The sequence below is a fragment of the Colletes gigas genome, unplaced genomic scaffold (genome assembly GCF_013123115.1).
Source record: "Colletes gigas isolate AHSC1104 unplaced genomic scaffold, ASM1312311v1 Colletes_gigas_Sc00019, whole genome shotgun sequence".
Classification (NCBI taxonomy): domain Eukaryota; kingdom Metazoa; phylum Arthropoda; class Insecta; order Hymenoptera; family Colletidae; genus Colletes; species Colletes gigas.
Window position 1 is genome coordinate 1,705,688 of NW_025106648.1, and position 17,623 is coordinate 1,723,310.

The 17,623-nt window shown below is 43.8% G+C and overlaps 1 protein-coding gene across 1 annotated transcript in view; it reads left to right on the top strand.

Annotated features, from left to right (window-relative positions):
- The window catches only part of LOC122400604, a 54,083-nt gene extending 36,664 nt beyond the window's left edge, over positions 1-17,419 (top strand). Inside the window, exon 3 of the mRNA XM_043402136.1 lies at positions 15,410-17,419. The gene's annotated coding sequence lies outside the window, so the exon portion shown is untranslated. The remainder of the gene's footprint in view (positions 1-15,409) is intronic.
- The last annotated feature ends 204 nt before the right edge of the window (positions 17,420-17,623 follow it).

The following is a 17,623-nucleotide window of genomic DNA, read 5'->3' on the forward strand; positions in this document are numbered from 1 at the left end:
TCTTCTATAGTCCTCTGATACTTTTTGAGGGAAGTTCGACAAATGTCAATTCTTCTTTGCAAAATTGTTTTCGTCTTTTTCGTTGCATCTAAAAATTCGTATGCATTAAATTAAACTAGCCATGCAACTAGGAAATTGCAGCGTGTGACGAAGACGCTCATATTTTCTATACGGACCGACAACTTTTAACCAAAATTAGTAGAAATCTTGTCGAAAGTATGCACTCTTAACGTATGTATGACAAATTTATACTGGACGTTCGTTATAGTCGAACAAATTTATAAACATCGATACTTTTTTTCTTTAATCGAGTTTCTCGCCTTCAAATATTCCCGCGAAAGGTTCTGAGAAAATGGCGAACGAAACGTCGGACACTGGCGATGTTTAACGACCGTCGAAAGACAACAACGTCGTTGCAACCGTCGATTTTGAGTAGCTGCGGCAAGTTTCGCGTTGTAATTAACCGCGCGTGACGCGGCCCATATCTCTGCGAGCGCGTTGCTAATGTTCCGTTCGATTTTTATGGTCACGCAATGGTTTACGAGGCTCTCGTGCCCGCGCACAGCTATCGAGGCACGTTCGAGCGAATCGCGCTCGTTGCAGTAATGCACTTGGCTGAATTCGCTCTCACGCGGCGCGCTTACTCGCCTGGAAAATTATCCAGTAACCCAGTGACACTGTGAGAAGCAACGAAACCTTTCGTCAATCGCGCCGCGTCGATACGTAACGACCTGCTCACCGATCGTTTCCCGATCTCCTATCGACGAATCGTGAGTCGTGCAATACCGTTTCCATTTCCAACGACGCGTTTTGATAAATATCGTTTCGCTCTTGATGCTGGAAGAATGTAAATTATTACCATACATGGGAGTCGATTCGATCACGTGCAAATAAAGGGGGCAAAATTCTTTCAATAACGAAGGATATGTGTAAATTCGATCGAGTACATTCTAATTTAAATGTAACATTTTTTTATGTGACGGACTTCGACTAGGATTCCAGTTTAATGTCTGGTCATCGCTGGTAATAATAATTATTGCCTTTAATAGGCTAACCTTAAAATTAGGATTCTTACTTTAATTTAAAATATTTCGGTACGAAAATAAAATACTAATCTAACAATCAAGAGAAAAGAAGAATAAATATAAATAACAGAGGTTCGTTGTTGATTCCTGTTAATACGTTACAAACACGACAGTTTATTTACAAAGAACTATGGCTAGCGAGTGTGTAGAGTGCCAACATGGCCGCTATCACATGCAGAAATATAAAAAGATTAACTCTTTGCACATCGAATTATATTTCAATTTTGTTACCAGCAGCTCCCAACACTTTTAAGAGTTTTATTTGACATTTACGTTAACTAAAAAATAAAGCAATTTAAACAAATTCAATGAAATATCTGTTTTATTTACACTATCGTTGTATTTTGTAATTTTCAAGTGCATGATATCTCTTAAAACAATTTCCAGGATGCAATCCTGGTTTTCTTTCGCACGTTTCACAAAAAGAATTGGTTTCTCTTCTTCCTCCAGGTATTTTTCTGTTTGAGCAAACTGCACAATCGTTGTGTTTTCATTCGAGATGTACGAAAATGAAATTGAATTCTATTGGTTTGGACTTGAGAAAATGTCGAGTGTATCAAAGAAGGTCCTGAGATAAAAACTGATGTCCAGTCACGCTCGACATAGGAGTGCAAAGGGTTAAGTACACTATCGATCCATGTCTGATACACAAGAAATCTGAATAACGTCAAGATTCGGAATATTTATTGACTTTTTAAAATTTTATGACTATGAATTGTTGCAACTGCATTTGCATAATTTTCTATGAAAGTCGAATAAAACAGAAAGTGCACAATTATTATACGTACACTATTTTTCAACGAATTAAAACCATTATGGTGAAAAAGAGAAGAACTACCCTCATGTGCCAGAGAAGCAGATTTTTATTTCTCGGTACAAGTAACGATCCACATTTGTTTGCAATACAAATCTCGTTCGTAGCTGGAACTGTAAGATACGTCTACCCCCTATATTACTAAGTTTCACGCCCCTCCCCCCCCATTTTGAAAAGCACCGCCGTAACAGGAAGATCGAGCTTCCGTCGACGAGGCGTGTAAAAAGCGAATCCGAGCGGTAGAAACTGGCGAGCGATTACACAGACGCTCGTCATCGAGCCTGGGGCCGCGAGCTAAGATCGTTTAATCGGTTCGCCGGTAACTCTCCGCGCGGTAAATAAATAACATTGTATTACACCGTCGTCTGCGCGGCCGTCGAGCGGGTTCCACATCTCACGGAAGACGGACGAACGCGCGGATCGTTTTCCCAGGCGTTGCACTCCCGTTATCGTTATCCTCTCTCGTGGTACGAATGGCGGATCGGTGAACGCCGATCCCCGGGCCGCGATCCGCTTCGAAATGCCGCGTTACGTCTTAACGGTGATCGATTTTCCGATCGCGACAGCGACACGGAAAACCAACGATACCCGGATCCATCGGAGATTCCCATCGATCTACGACCCGCCATTTTTATTCTCTTTCATTGTCGAGAAAAGGGAGAATCGGTAGCTGCAACTATTGCAGTTCGTCTTAGGCCAATCCTTGGGATGTAAAACTCAACTTAACACTTTGACTGCCACATCACCCATATAAATTTGGATAGAATTTGTGAATTTTAGCAAGGTTACAAAAATAAATAATAAATTTTAGCTTATGTAGCTTACAATGGTCTAAAATCAAAATTTCACTTTTACAGAATATTATACGATTTTCATCTGTCAGTGAACGTGTTAAACGCACTAAACATTTTATTGTAAAGATAAACATTCGGTTTTAGGTTAGAAAACTTCTGCTGTATATCACTCGAACGAAGAGTTTCTATCATAGTTACAATTTTCTTTGCCTTTTGACTCGTTTGACTATTTTCTAAAGCGACTACATGTCAAATTAAACAGTTGTACTAAAAGCCAATTTATTTTAAGAACAAAACGCTTACGCTGAACGAACCCTAATACCTTTTTTTTTTAAAAATGCCATTAATTATAAACGTTGAAGAAAAAGTGGCAAGTAAATGATATTTACCGCCCAGTCGTGTATCCAGAGACTTTTTCCATCGACTGTATACTCGCGACTAAACGCTCGAGACCGGAAATGACTCTTCTCGTTCCCAAGGTGTTTACGATACCGCGTATTCGATAAAAATCTCGGTATCGGAACGGACGAGCTTTTTTCTTCATCGCCGGACAAAGAAACGAGTATCGATAACGGTGCAGTTTCCCCTCGTCTCTTCTTCTTCCTGTTTGCGTCCGCGTACTTCCTCTCCGCGCATGCGCGTTCGATCCGCCCGTCCGCGCATTTTCACTTTCGATTCGTTCCGCTTCGTGGATAGTTTTCCCGTCGAAATTTCAACGATCTGACGCTCCGCCGGGTTTCTTTTCTCTTTCCATCGTCTGCTCCCGTCCCTCCTGGCCCGCGAAACGATAAGTTCGAGCCGATAAACCGCGTCGGGGTTTCTGCACGGCTCGAACGCGCGCGCTCGCCGTTCTTCGTTCCTGAAACGGAAGCGAAGGGCTGCAATTATAGCGGTCGTTACTTTTCCCGCTTGTAACCAGAGTGACTATGTATCGTGCAGTCGATTAACTGTGACCTTCGCCGCTCCGGCGAACGTAGAAACGTGGACGAATATGTTCATGAACCGAGCTCCTTCTATTCATACAGGGTGGCTCGCTAGAAACGGGCCATTCCAGCGTCTTTGTTATTTTCAGCAGTAATGGAGAAGCTGTTCGAGGCAACCATAGGTTGCTAGGAGCTACACGATATAGCGTTGGGGAGTTAAGGTTACGTGTCAATAGTATAGTAGTTATACTGATGCTCAAATCATCGATTTGTGGAGTCCTATTGAATGAGAGATGGAAAATAAAGCTAGTGGACTCATCAGTAGGGTATCTTAGCAGACTCTGCCTTAGACGCCGGGATATTGGGTAGCTGTTTCTCTTTACTTTACTTGGGTTTCTCCTGCATTTAGCATGTTGAGTTAGTGTCTGTCTGTATGTAATTGCGATGTGTGGTGTTTTATCTCGTTAGATTTCATGGTTAGAGTTAGAGTTAGAGTTAGAGTTAGAGTTAACGTTATTGAGTAGTCGGTTGAGAAGCATATATAAACAAACAGGTTGGTCGAGCTCTTGCGAGAGAAACAGGAGTGTAGCCCTCTGGTGGTGAGTACAGGAGGTAATGAACCCCACAGACTGAATACAAAAAATGATGGTTATGGGTTAGATCGCGCCATAGTCAAAGCGATATTGTCCCCAGCTCGAGATCAAAATCGTCACCTACCCCGTGTTCAAGCAAATTGACAATCAAGGCGTTTCTCACCGATCGGTGCTGCCCCATTAAAACTTAGGAGCCATATCGGAGAACGAGCATATCTATAGACGCGATTAGATTCCACAGATCGATCGAGCAACGATTTTCATTTTCGGTTCGAAGGGGACTATGATTCGCTGGTCCGGTAACCGATCCGCGTATACTAATTGATAGTTTGTTTTTCGAATCAACGGCAAGGCGCGGTTTATTCTCCTTTCCGTAAGTCGAGAGGCAAAGGTTTCCGTTGATTTGCATGGGCGAGCATGCGAGATCATGGTCGCGGTATCGGACGCGCTCGCTGTATTTGCAAATATAATTACACTTGTTCCGTGCGCGTCGGATGCACGGGGTTTTTAAGGGCCCCGATCTGAATGCGGGCACCGATAGCGGATGGGATTATTACGGTGATTCCTTAATCGGTGCAATTAATACTGCACCGTTCGCGGATCGTTTAAAAAAACGGGCCTCCGTTCGCCGGAGTCTTACCCGCGATCGCTGGGAAGGCGACTCACAACCGCGGATAGATGCCTCCAGTCGGAATGGTTAACGACAAGTTCCAACGTTTCGCTGCGCGGACTACGTTTATGGTAATAAAATTACTATCGCTGTTACGAATTACGGATGTCGGATTACCGTGCGGATCACGGCCAACGGTCGGGGAGGTTATGTTGCTCGATTTTTCCCCGCTGAATTCGAGGTTAGAATTTGTCCGAGCTGGACGCCATATGTAATCTATAACAATCCGTAACCCGCGAGATCGTGTTGCTCGACTTTTCAGACCCGAATTCAAGGTTAGGTTCGCGATACGTGAACGGAAACGCGTGAACCCCTCTCGATGTAATGCATAATCTACAACAATCCATGACAGTCTACAAACCGTACGATTGTTCGATTACCGATCCTGAATTCGATGTTAGGTTATTAAAGAAAAATATCTTATGATTGATATGTAATTATAGTTATTTGTCTCAAGAGTATCATTATTGATATTACATCAAATATTCTGAAATACGTGTTTTTCGTTTCGCTTGTTACGGACTTTCTTGTTCTATAAAGACTCCGTAGGTGTCGCTACTGGTATCTACGTAAATTCGTACTAGTTCGAAACTAATTTTACAGAAAAGTAGTTCACTTCCAGAAAATTCTCTTCTAGAATTATTTACAATAAAGAGTGTGTTATAATAAAAATAAATTAACTCAGAAAGAGCCAGAAAGAAAGATAGATAAATATTAATTAACGAAGAAAAAATAATTTTCCCTGCAAAGGGTTGACAAATGACTATAAGTGTTTAAATACACAAGATCTTCGTTGCTTAATGCTGATCCAAGAATCTGAAAAGGGTAGAAGGCAGCACTGTTCCGCGATCGACGCAACGATACCAGGGAAACGAGGCGATCGATGCGAAATCAATTAGAAAGATAGATTGCGCCAGCTCCAATTACGTTTTCCCCGGCGACAATGATAAATCGTAACGGGGCGTCTATAGCGAGCAACGCTTCGATTATAAAGGTCATCGAGTGAAAGTACGCGGCCAATTAATACCGATCGATACCGCGATCCCCTTCGATAATAATTACTCTCGCGGCGCACGCGCGAAAATCCTAACCTGCGAGTCGTGCGACTGCGACTGCGCAACCGACACGTGACTATCTTTCCATCCAATCAGTCATTTCTGCTCGAAACGTTGGAGGTCCTCGTCAGTCAATGTAAGTCTAAATTAATAATAAAATTGTATTATTAGTCAGTTGGAGACTACATAAGTAGTTATTTACTCTTATAGATTTATTTTCATAACTTCTTGTCTTCTCTTTGTCTTTCACATCTTGTCAAACGACAAGAATCTCTTCTGTTTCATCTTAGTCGAAGAACATGTACTTCGGTAAAATACCTATCTCGATTGTTTTAAAGTGGGAACAATCATTATGTTGGAAGCATACACGTATAATAAAAGCTTGCATTTTTTAGATGCATCGATGCATGCAAAATTAATAAAATTACATTCAGTTTGAGCATCAAATGAATTTCAAGGGAAACAATATTAAGTAAATACTAAATATTTATAAATATCTCCTTTCCCGGTTTTTTTTCTTTCATTTTGGGGCAGAAAGGATGCCCAGGATGACAAAAACTTAGCCCCCGCGCTGGTCGGCGATAACAAAGGGAATTTCTCGAGCGTCCTAGGTCGCGCGAAAATTATAAGCGTTTGGTCCCTGACGAAGGGCTGGAAATTCTGGTCCGAACTTGGAAATCGAAGGGCAGCGGAGCGTGCATCACGAACGACTGCCGCGATAGGATAATCGGAGCGAGAAAAAGGCCAGCGAGCGAGGTGACTCGACTCGACTGCACGCGATCTGGGTCGGCCGATTGCAACAATGCGCTTTGTGCAGCGTGCACCAAGGGAGGAAGGCACAGTCGACATATGCACCGGGTTAGCTGGTCGCTCGCCTACGTGCACGTGCCGCGCAGTTAGCTCTCCGGTTCTCGTTCCGTGCCATTTGTTGCTGCGTTTTCCTCCTTCGATCGTGCTTTCGAAAGCCCCTCTGAGACTCGGTGCTCTCCTGGTCCGTTTATCATCCGGACAGGTCTTCTTGTAAAATTCTCCACAGTCTCTACTTTGATTTCAATAATCGACTAAAATATTCACCGACCGTACTCTGCCTGCCTACTCCTGCCATAAGTTCTGTCGAAGGAGTATATTGGGTCATTGAAAAACGAACATCAGCCCTTTCCACGGACCTGAACATGTCCGTAGCTTGTAGCAGAATCTGCAACTTTGCAAACAACTTCGAGGAGACATACATTCATTGTACTATAGATTCGTCATCTTTCATCAATTGTAAATAATGATATTGTTTAAAACGAAACTACGTTTTTTAGTACCATTCAATATTTTTCTGACTACAGTTTGCAATTAAGATAGTTTCAATCTGCGATATTGAAAACTGATACTCGATCTCCGACTTTTGTAGCAACACGAGGCCGTTTGACAGTGAACACTCCGGTGCTAAATGCCAGTTCGTTCGCACATAAAAATTTATATTTCTCCATATTCCACGGCACTCGGAACGATTCCCCTATCCCGTTGCAATCTTGTTCGAAGATTTCATTCGGTAACGAGTACGTTGACTCCGCTGGAACGTTTCGATGTTTGCAAGAACGGATGCACGGAACGCAACGTTCAATGGGAATCGGAAGATTTACAGCCTGACTTTTCCCTCGGGACGTCAGCGATCGCGGCGTCAAAGTTCTCCGGGGCTGTGTTCTTCCCACGAATTCAATTCCCGATAAGAGCGGCCAGCACACGGCGCTCAGCCAGCCGAGATTTAACTAAGATCCGCGTATTAGTATGCCCGACTAGCATAACATGGTAGAAAACGGTACACGGGACCGCGACAAAGCCCGCCGGAGGTAACTTATGGGTATGAACTCTGCAAAAGGACTTCCTGCATGACCTCTGATCGGGAAACAAGGCCGTGGCCGCGAGCTGGGTCGTTGCACGAACCGGGCGGTTAGCGTAAAATATTCTCATAGTACTCGTTATTGGGTCCTCTCCCTTCATATCGCATGTCAAAATGACGGACAAATCGAGTTAGTGTTTCTCAAACTCTCCTGGCTGCTTGGACGAAGCACACCAGTCAGTCTTATCAACGCTACTCCAAACAAAGACGATATATTAATATAATATATTTCCTTCAACATTTAATGCTTCCACCTGATTATCACTTATTTTGTTCTAACACATTTTAATGACTAAGTAATTTTAAAATATCAGTGTACTAAAAATAGTATTGACTAACACCTCCATGGAAAATCAAAGAACTTTTATAGCGACCATATAAAAATATAATCGTCAAAAAAATAAGTGTATAATACATATATTGTTTTAAATTCTAATACAAAATTCCAGACCGTATCTCTAGAAGTAGAATAGAGTGTTAGAACGTCGCGAGGAAGTAGAATGAGAGGTGTAATAAACTCAACGCGGTAATAAATATTTTCGTCTCTTTATAAAAGACCGCGGAAGATATTAATCGTGTAGTGTGAGAAGCATATGGAATCACAATGCCCAATCTGTCGAAGGTGCAGTGTACGAACATGTGAGAGCAACGGCGATTCAAATATTCATTTCCGTAACCGACGTCTTTCGAACGCGTTTGCTCGCCGTTTTACCAAACACGTTCCTGTAATTTTCACGTCGAACAGGAATCCACGGTTCAGCGAAGAGCTTGCGTACGAGAATGTTTTGTTAGCACAGCCACCGACATGATAAACGGCGGCAGGTATAACAATGGGTTCATTACCGAAAGTTTGGCCGAGCTTGGGCCCTCCTGGCGAATCCTGGGCCCGGCGAAGGGGTCCCGGGTCACTGGCCTCTGGACACGAATGCCCAGCTCGCTGTAACAGCCTTTGCGAAAAGTACACGTGCACCGGGGCACCAATGCACCGAAGCTCTCGATAATACGAAAACAAATCCTATAAAGTCTATTCGTTTTATGGAAAATATTCAAAAAGTTACGAATCTCGATTTTCACGATTCGATAGAAAAACCTAAGAATAAATAATAATAATGACCCGGAAACAGAAGAGTTTGCAATGCAGGACCAATCAACGCAAGAAATTTCCAAAAAATACTATTAGTAACCTAACCTAAAAGTGATCCTAATACTCCAGGACACAGATACAAGTCCCAAACATCTTAAAATGTATCATGAACAAACTCGTAGTCTTTAAATCTGGGCTAGTAGATCTTGTAACAGTATACTATATTTCGATTACATTTGATGCAATAGCCAACATCACAGTGGTTTTGATAGGGAAACCTACGAATAAATAATAATAATGACCCAGAAACAGAAGAGTTTGCAATGCAGGACCAATCAACCCAAGAAATTTCCAAGAAATACTTATACTATTAGCAACCTAGCCTAAAAGGATCCTAAAGTTACCTAGCCTAGTTACCTAAACCAATCTACGAGTCCTAAAAATTCTACCATAATGTTTCACGAACAAACTCGTAGTCTTGGAATCTAGGCTAGTGGACCTTGTTGCAATCGTTACAATAAACAGAAAGTACAACACAATCCAAAAATAATCTACAACAGCAGAGTTTCTGTGAAACCAGTCTTTTGAAAGGGAAAGTAAGAACGGCGATGAGTAATGTTTCCATAAAATAAGAGTCAAAGTTGAAAGTCATCTCGGTGAAGAGGTTCGAGCGTCTGCGCGACGGGAGATTCGGGAAATCCCGAAACGCTGTACCCGACTGGTTGTTCTCGCAGAAGAAAAGGCGATCGCGCCGGTTGACTGTGCTCGTCTCGCCCGGTTCTATTCCTCGCGGCGAGGAATATCATTTCAAGTACGATTCGCGGTTCAACGACCGATCGTTTGCGAAGCCCTTCAAGCCTGGCAGCCAGTCGGACGTCATATCTTAGCCGCGATCGTCTCGGAGAAAACGCTTCGCTTTGGGATTCGCTGTTTTCGTCCCTCTTTCAGTTCCATGTTCGCCAATGACGCTGAAACGTCCGTCGTCGTAAAGATGGGTCTTAACGCAATATTACTTGGGCAAACTGGCGTAAACTAGCGTAAACTAGAGCAAACGAGCGTGACGCGGTTGGCGAGCAAAGTGGCTTCCCTCCATTGTGCGCTCGCCGATTTTGACCAACTGCCGCGCGTGCCATTTTAACTCGGAGCCGAAGCTTCGATTCCCGTCTTTTACAGAGTCGAGCCCGGATCCCGTGGGCTTAAGGAAACCATCTTGGTCTTTAAAGAGGCGGCATAAAGATCCGCAACTTTTTTTCTTGCGAACTTGGAGGATACTCGTGTTTTTGTGGCTGGTTTCGGTTTCCAGGGCCGGCAGATGGCGCGTCACGATTCGTAAAGGAAGTCCTTTATTGGCTGTTAATGTCGTCGCGTGGCCGCAAAGGTACTCGCACACGTTGCAATCGAGCTACGTAAAAATACGCTCTCACTATTGTCCCAGTGCCGAGACGATGCCCTTACGTTCCCGTATGAATATGACTATGATGATACCCGGAGCGTGTGGGACGCTTTGTTCCTCCTCGTCGGTCTGTCTCACCCCGCAGTGGCGTAAGACTCGCCAGAAACTCGCGCGCCTTTGATATCTGGTGTATCGTTGCTCGATGTAGCTAGTATCGCGCAAGAAAGCAGAAAAATAAAAAATCGCGTCGGGATGTTTTCTGCATTTCGTTCGTCGATCGGTTTAAAAATCTCGCTTCTCGTTTATCCTTTTTAACCTGTCGCGGTTGCCCCACGCGTTGGAATGCAGTAAAACTCGACTCTTGCTCGATCGAACATAAATTTACGATGCGTTTAGGTTAGGCACAGCCTCGCCTCTTGCATCACGCATTTGTCTATGTACATTCTTTTCTATGGTGTAACGAAGACGCTTTTATAGTTACGCTACTGCGAATAAGATGTAGAGTTTGTGCGGTTTATTGTGTGCGTTACTGCGCGTGCAAAATCTCAAAGAAAAGAAATAAAAATACGGTCGTGATCGTCGAGCCCAATGTTTATTATCGAGAAATCGAGGTTATATCGTGGTCGATGGGAGGATGTTGGCGATGGCACGAAAAATTGCGACGAGTCTGGCGGCAACATTGTTTCCGGAAAAAATAAACGTATGCACGCCCATTGTGCGAATACGACCGACAGAACACCACCAGAAGGGTTTTTGTTCCGACGTATGGCGGAACATATGCGCAGACCAGCGACGCGACGGTCCTCTCTCGCCTTTGTCGTTGCAACGAAAAGGAACACGTGACTTCGGTAAAAATGCCAGACCCTTTTTACTCTCGACGAAAACATCCTAAAGAAAGCACGACCGTCGTAACTGTCGCTTTTCGTTGCCGGCGAGAAAATATTCCATTCCTTTCATCCTCCACGATAACAAGAAAATTCGCGCTACCGTCCAGAGAGGTTAAAAAGCCTCGATCGGTGACAACTTGTTTCGGAATGTTATTTTAAAGTCGTATTACTCGTTTGATATTCTTCTGTCGTTATTGGAACTGTCGAAATATGTTAATGTACTACGGTGGACTGCAAATAACGATACACATACATGTTTAATATTAAATATACACTCTTTCTTTACTGGAACAATACTTCTATATTCTTCAGACATTCTTCTTTGGTAACATTTTCACAAAATGGAGATTATATACTTTGACAAATAATGTTTTTATTAGGTATATTATAATAATAATTCTGTGAGAAAATAAAGTGGAAATTAACATCTTCATGTATAAATAATTATGCACGTTTTTATAATTTTATGTTCGCTCTGTTAACGAGAGAAAATTGTTTCAAGAAATTAATTAACTTGTATAAAAGTATTTTAAATCACGAATATTATTCACATGTTTGTTTCATTAGTATTATAACGCGTAAAGTTGATAATTTTAATCTGAAAATAATTTACGAAGTTCGAGACTGTTTGGCTCTTTGTTCGATATTCGGTAAAAATTGTAAGCCAACTGGTAATTATTAATAACGCAAGGGAGGCGCCGCGATTGTCCGCGAGTGGAAATTTTGCAGAATGATCACCGAATGAATTATTTCGTCGCGAGCCGCGCGTAATTACCACGTACGGGTTAGTGATAAATAATTTGCAAATATGCCACGTGCAGCGACAACATTGTGCACAGGGGCGGATCGCGGCGCCGATAGTCGCCACGAGATTTATCGATGCGTTCGATTGCCGTTGCCAAAGTCGACCTCGAGCCCGCGTCTTTGTCTCGGTTCATCTTTTTCACGAACAAAATAACCTGAACGTCGACGAGCATCGCTCTATTAACTCCCCTGTCTCGTTCTATCGTTGACGTGGAATCATACGTTCCGATCGGATCGATGGTGTTTCCTCGCGACGAGATTTATCGATTCAATTTGTCGACAGAATTTCTCGTCGAAACTTTCGACGAGCGGATCCGTTTAAGGCTATAGCAATTAAAGATCAAACATCGAGATTGAAAAGCTGCTGGCCTCGGATCTTTTTTCGTTCGTGTTACATCTGCAAACAGATTTGTTAAATAGAATTGTTGTTCGAACGTTCGACGTGTTTGAACGAACTTGGTAAATATCGTATAAACGAAAAAATTGAAAATTGAAATTGATGAGATTTCTGTGGTCGTCGACTCCTTAGGTTAGGTTAGGTTATACCACAATTCTACAGATATATCGTGTTTCTTCGATTCATCCACAATTTTAACTAAATATTTTGCTTCAACTGGAGGCAGGATAATTCTATTATTATCAAACGATAATTTTGAAATATCCAATCGTCGAGTTGAATTTTAAAACCACTTGCATTCCCGCCATTTCTCGTAACTAATTTTCGTATCTTCGCGAGGATCCTTCTCGAAAGGACGAAGGAAGGGAATCGGTAAGGAATAAATTAAAGAAAGAGAAGGGTCACACTTAAGAGACAAAGCATAAAAAAAGGTCGATCCTTGGGGAGGAAAGCTATCGATAAGTTAGGTTGACAAAAACCTCGGGCGCTTCGGTCCTTTTTATCGACAAACGAATTTAGTCGAGTGCATAAAACACCGCTTTAAATCTTTGGAACTTAATAATCAGTTTGTGCGCTCGTAATTCTTAACCGGGAATCCCCGAGTGGAAGCAGGGGATGCTAAAGGTGTAACGGGGAAGGTGAAATGCCGTATGATGGCGTGTCGTTGCGTTGCTCGAGCCAGGAAGACCAGGAGAACATGATTTCGGAACGAGTCTCCTGTTCCTCTGCTTCTGCCAATTTCTTCCGTTTAAACAGGAGAAGTTCGCCTCCATTTAGAAAAATATTACATTACAGATTTCTTCGAAGCATGTAATTTATTCTAAGTCTCTCAGCTATAATTAATTATTTAAAGCGTTAAGAAATGTAGTCTAGCTTAAAATATTATATCGGTGAATTTTGCTGTCGTTTTTACGATACTGTTCCTATTAAACAGTGAAAAAGAGTTTTCCTAAAAACTTAATTCTCCACAAACTATATCTTAATTGTATATAATTGAAAACATGTATTGCAACGAATAAGTTCACTGCAGTTTTTTAATTTTTACCGAACTTTCCAATTCCTCTCTCGACTGTAGCCCGATTTTCATCCGAAATTCGAAGCGACCGAATTAAAATGGCGCGCGAGTCCCGGGTATCTCGTCTGAAAGGGGCAGAGCCGCTGGATGCGGTTGGCCGTTATTAGAAGTTATTACGCCGACGGTATTACGTACCGACGGCAATCGTAAACGAGGGATTTTAATTGCCCCTTCGATAAAAACATCCTCCGATGAAGACGTTCTGGCTTGTCGAGCTGCTCCTCGCGTCGGGCCAGCGACGCCATGGGACTCGAATTGCCATGAACAGGCAGAATCCACCGTCCCATAAATCATACCGATAACGATCCAATTCTGCCACGGAATCGTAATATTTCATTATTTATTTTATGCGGTCTTTCATATATTACGCGTTCGAGTACGGCCAGGGGACGCTTTAACGCCGCGGCGGCCACTGAAATTCTTGATGTTTCAATTGAATTTCAAACGGAGCGTAAAGCGCCGCCCTCCATCCGGGAGCACGGCTGGCTGTATGTCTGGGGGCCGTTTATTACGGCGCCGGGGAGATTATGAATTCAAGTACGCGGCCGCGGTGGAAATTGAGTCGTTGTAAAACGAGAAATCGTAACAGTTCAACGGGGATGGCGAACAAAAACTTTGGTATCGCTTACGATCTTAATCTCCGCCGCTCGATGTCTGTATCGAAACATCACGCAAAACGAAAAAGACGTAAACCAACACACGATACTAAAAACCATTTTGTATCGTAAATCTGAAAAACATCCGAGCGTCGAGAGGTATCGGCAATTTCAACTTTCCTCAAACTCCCAACTATAATAGAGGGGAGATTGAGGCTTTGTTGGTTAGGCACACCGATTTGGCCGTAACGTAATAGCGAAAGCCTGCTCTCTCATATGCATTGCCATTGTAGGCGATCTCGTAGAATTTGTAGAAGGGTAGAAAAGGAAAGAAGAGGGCAGCGTTTCGTTCGGGGTCTGCTAGTGGACTCATCGAGTAAGGCTTTCTAGCAGGCCCTGCCTTGAACGACTGGATATTGAGAAGTCGGTCGAGCGCTTGTGAGAGCGTGATCCCTCTGGTGGTGAGCATGGGAGATGACGCCACAGTCATTATTGGTTAAATCGCTCGCAACTACCATTCCATCGCGTGACAAAGGACACGAACGAAACGTATAGCGACAGAGTAGAATAGGACAAGATCGAGATACAGACAAATACTAATCCTGAATAGAAGAAATCTTTAATTCCGTCGCCTTCTGTGGTTTCATCGAAACACGCAAGCACAGAAGCATCGACGAGTTCCACCATTCGTAACCACCATGTGAATCCCCGGACAGCCAATCGGTTTGCCTGGACGCATTGTTTCCCACGTGAGGTACGTAACCATCGGTATCACGGGGGCCGCCCGGCGTTCTGCATCGGTAATTTGCATGACCGATGATCGGGCAGTGGTGCAGCACAGTGACTAGGTGCATCGTCATTACGCACTGGCCAGATACGATCAAACTGTCGGTAATGATAGTCGCGCGATCTGGCGCGCGTACGCGGAGCCTGGGTCGCGTTTATTAAATTACGTCAAATTATTGGTACGCTGCGAGGGCTGATTATCAAGGATGCCCTAGGATCATGCACGCATGGTAGTTCGAACACGAAGGTCTCGGTCGTCTTCTACTTTTCCCGATTGCTACGGGTCCCTCGTAGCGTTGGTAAAGACGGGAGCTCGAAGGGTACGTTCTGGGTGGGCGGAGCCCCCTCGTCCCCTACGCTATTGGTTAAAATACTTGACGCCACGACGTATGCGAATGCACGTGATCCATTAACCGAATCACCCATTGGTCAATATACTTTTCCAAACTACTCGGTGTTATAATTTAGTGTAAATTGGTGTCTGTATAAATAAATAAATAGAATAGAAATGTAGATCAAGATGTAACAAGGATGTTAAATTAAGAAACTAATTGTCTGTTTTCAGATTCGAACCGACGAAGGGCTGAAGAAGGCAAAGAGCGGCCCGGATGGGGCGCCATGGATCTCCGATGTCTTCGACTAATCAAAACTCGTAGCCAGAGCTCAAGCAACAACGCGGAGACGGACCACGGTCCGTCGACGATCCCACCATTTGTCCCTTTAATTAATTCACCGCGACAGCCATTCGAATCGTAGCTTTCGAACAACGGGGCGAACCATTTCGACGTGGTCGCACTTTTCTGCGAGAAATTAAAGCATGCGCACGCGTGAACGAGCTAGAGAACAGAGAGAGAGAGATGCTGCGTGCTTTTCAGCGATTGTCTGAGCGAATTATCTGAATGAACAGAGAAAGAAGGTTTGCGAAACGCTCGTCGCGCGGGGGTAACGAAGACCTACGGTAGTTCCCTCTTTCAAGAAACGAAAGCGGGGTAGCAATTTTTGTCCGAGGAGATTCCGTTGCTCGAATCCGGGGTTAAAAGTGTTGCATGAAAGCGGCAATTACTGTATCTAGACGGAAGAAGAAGGTTACGATCAGAAGCAAGAGGCCTCTGTGGATGCTAAGTCCTGGTTCTGTTCTCGAAGATGGAATGAACTGTCGATGATGCAACAAGAGGAAACGGAAAAAAAGCAATTGTTCCTTCAGATCCTCCTACAGAAGGCTTTAGAGAACGGTTGCCTTCGCGTGAAAGGTGTAAGAAATTATTCAAAATAAACTTTGCAACTACAGAGCGCCTCTTGCGATCGGTGTTCAACCCCAGGTTCGATTCCTTGGCGGGGGTTGGGAGCAAGCTCGACGAATTTAGCGATCGAAACGATTGTAACAGCGGGCAGGATGACGCTGACGTGAAAAGCGAAGAGGGTCCATCTCGATCCGGCGAGATTGCACGCGAGCGTAGAGAGGACTTTACGGATCACGAGACTGCTTCTCAGGAAGGGGAAAAATCGACGGGAGAATTTGAACGAACGTGGACGTGTAGCCGTCGACTTCGGGGGGGCGTAGATCTCGTGACGTAGTGATCACAGAATCGCCAAGGCACGCTAACTTAGCAGAGCGATATTCCACGCTGAAACGCGCCGTTAGTTTAATCTACTAGGGAGCGTAAGTTAAGGATACGAATGCCATAATAATGACCAAGTTCTGTGGTTGTACTTAAGTCATACTTTTACACTTTACTGTTTACATTATTAAGGGCTAATTAAGTACGTAAGTTGCATAATATTCCATTGACGGAGTGTCTTGTATCGAGTTAATGTTAGGCCTCTGTTTCTGTTTTTTTTTGTCGTCGTTTGCATCGATGGTTCCGGGGAATCCCGCGAAGCGCTCGTCGTACTCGCTGGTTGGAAATTCGACGAGAAGAGATATTTGTGCCTTTTGAAGAACGCTACACGAGATTGATGTATCTTTGCGTAAGAATTGATTTTAATCCTCGACCGGCGAAACAACCCACGCTGTGCCTTTGTAGCTCTCCGATCGGTTACGATAGTCCTCCGTCAGAGTCTACGCGTACCCTAACCTCGAAACGTATCGTCAGCTAGGAACTCCTTGCATCGATTTTTATAGCCCCCTCCGCGCCAACAATCGCGTAACGAGTAATTCCCTAGCGCCGGTCGAGGATCCAGCGAGTCGATGTGGCGATTTGCGCTAATCGTTGCATTTACATCCGTCCCGGCGATCCCAGGAACGTCGACGAAGGCCTGTGACACCCGAAAGAACCGCTTAACGAACTCTTTATCGGAAGTCAGGTATCGAGACCGCCTGTCGGTTAATGGTCCCGGCCACACGACGCGCTCTGGACCTTGGTCTCACTTTTGTGATTATTATTTAAGTACATGTTAAGCGTATGTTAGGCTAGGTTAGGCTTTTTACAATATTTCCTTTATGTTCTTGAGAAATTTTCGTTGTCCTTCTTTTCTCGCCCGAGAACAAATCGCACGTGTATCCTTCACGACCGGATAATACATCGAACGCCCGACAGATGGCGCGTAGTTTCGCGGAACCCAAGCGAGAAAAGAGCCGTGCATTTATATATTTACAAATCCGACCAAGATTTCGGAGGACGATTTTACCCCCCTCCACCTTGGAGTCCGAGGTGACACGCTGTTCATCGAGACAGTGTCACGATAGGAACACGTTTAATCCGTACGACGTACTAGCTCTTACAAGCTCTGTAACATAAGTTTCTAGCCGTAACGTCAAGAAGGTGTAGATTTCTGATTC